The 2172-nt window shown below is 40.6% G+C and overlaps 1 long non-coding RNA gene across 1 annotated transcript; it reads right to left on the minus strand.

The window, feature by feature from the left end:
• Positions 1-339: 339 nt before the first annotated feature.
• Positions 340-1503, minus strand: LOC128788540 (uncharacterized). Its single transcript, XR_008431115.1, has 3 exons — positions 1401-1503; positions 1086-1144; positions 340-440 (listed from the first exon to the last, which is right to left on the minus strand). It is a non-coding gene; the product is annotated as an uncharacterized LOC128788540 (long non-coding RNA).
• Positions 1504-2172: the final 669 nt, after the last annotated feature.

Below are 2172 nucleotides of genomic sequence, written 5' to 3' on the forward strand. Positions count from 1 at the left end.
AGTCTTCAAAAGCATAAAGCTCCGATCCCCTGGATGGCTGGTTCGTGAAAGCAACAACCAGGGAAGCCTATAGAGGGAGCAGGCCGCCTTCTTTTCCTCAGCAAGCAGAGTTTACAACTTTAAGTGATGACACTGAGAGAAAGGAAAGAGAGAGGAGGAAAATGTCTTAAGAAGCAGAGCCCTACGCAAGGGCCAGAGAAGTTGCCCTGCAAACAGGGGGAGCAGCACCAGAGCTGCCTCTCAGGGCATGGGCAAGAGAGCTGCAGGTTCACACCTACTGTCTTCCTCATCCCTCTTCTTTGTGGTCACTCTTTGTGCCCTACAGGGAGTCAGGAATTTCTTAGTGGTTCCCCGGTCTCTCTGACCCAGCATTTCAGCAGCTTCTCTGCACATTGCAGGATGGAGATTTGCTTGCCTGGAAGTTGAGCATCTTCCAATACCTAGAGCCAAAATAATAGAGCAGTAATAGAAGAAAAGGAAAGATGCAATTAGAAAAGCCTGGCATTTCCTATTGAACAAAAAGAAAAACTGAAAAAAGGCTAACCATGTCAAGGACAACATAAGAGAAGCAGTATTAAGCAGAGCCAATTCAGAAGACAGAATATACAGAAATGTCATAGTTATTGTCAGTAGAAGCTATGTGACTCAACTGAACATTACATGTGTTTGAATTCACATGTACACCCACAAAACCATTTAAGTCTTTAAGCCATGTACACCTGTACTGAAGGCCCAGAAAGCTGGTAGTTATTTGTATGGCAGTAAAGCCCAGAAGGCCCATCCTAGACAGGTTTGTGTTTGCTGAGCATGACACAAATCTGTACCAAAAGCCTCTACCTTACTGTGTTTATTATAGTCCAAAAAGAAACAGAGGATAAGATCTTTTAGATAGGGAGCTGTGACGAAAAAGAAAGTTTAACAGAAACTGGATGTTATTAAACCAACCCAGTTTCAGACTTAGAGACCAAAGGACTAGCAGCTATAAACACCTGTTCACGGCTTGACCGAGCATTCTTAAATTTAAAATAACAATCAGAAATAAAAAACAGACCACAATACATGGCAAACACACATGCATTATTTACCATGATGCACCTGTGAGTTCTTCTTCTAGAAAGACTGGCCACCAGAGTGTATCAGATAACTTATATTTTGGTAAAAGCTAAGGATGGGTATAAAGTATGCAATATTTATACATAAAAAATTGTACTAAGAGCTTCCCCTCCCATGCACTTAGGTCTAATAACACTTTAGTGTGTTTCTCCTGGGGAACAAGAGCAGGTCTTAGCACTGCAACATAAATAGTTAAGCACAAGCCTGCAGCAGTACGAGAGAAAAGGAACACACTATGCCCTTCAATTCCAAGACAATGCAGCATGAGAAATAAAATAAAAGGATACCATTACTTTTCCTCGTAATATGGTTCATCGTTTGACTTTTAATACAGGTTTGCTGCTCGCTGCTGCTTTCTTTTTTGCCTTTTTTTTCCCTCATCATTAGAGAAGGGCCATTTGAGGAATATACTCTGCACAGTGGTGTGATTCAGCAACTTTCTGGAAAACAAAAACACAGCTTTCTTTTGGTGTACTAATGAAACACAACTGGCACTAATTTTCATTGAATTGAGCCTAACTGAAAGCAGGCAATGTACCATGTTAGCTAAAGCTCAGTGGTCTTAGATCATAATATTATTTTTCATGGGTTTTTACTCATTATGTGCTGAACATAACCTGCTGTTAAATCAGGCCAATGATAACAAATATATTACTGTGCAAGCTGTTGTGTTACCAAGAATTGCTCAGCAAATACATTTGCCTTTTTATCCAAATTCTAGATAGCTTCTGTCCATACCAACATGTGAGACCATTGTTTCTGAACATCTCCTAAGGGCATGTCCACAGAAAGGCTGTCCAGCGGTTCCACAAAGGCAGAGTGCCCTGTCACAAGCTTGCCATGTCAACAGTTTTTTCATGAGGACACTAAATGCTACTCAGACATACAATATTGGTATTCTTTACCAGTAGTGCTCCAAGTCTGGGAAAATAAATCAAGATCAAAAGGAGGTAGAAAATCCCCCACAGTCACACACAGAGTAGTCAATAGAATTTAGGAAGCCTCATGCTTCATGGGTGTGTTTCCATTAAAAATATCTTAATAAAGATATCATTGCCT

This window comes from Vidua chalybeata, chromosome 5 (assembly GCF_026979565.1).
Source record: "Vidua chalybeata isolate OUT-0048 chromosome 5, bVidCha1 merged haplotype, whole genome shotgun sequence".
Classification (NCBI taxonomy): Eukaryota; Metazoa; Chordata; class Aves; order Passeriformes; family Viduidae; genus Vidua; species Vidua chalybeata.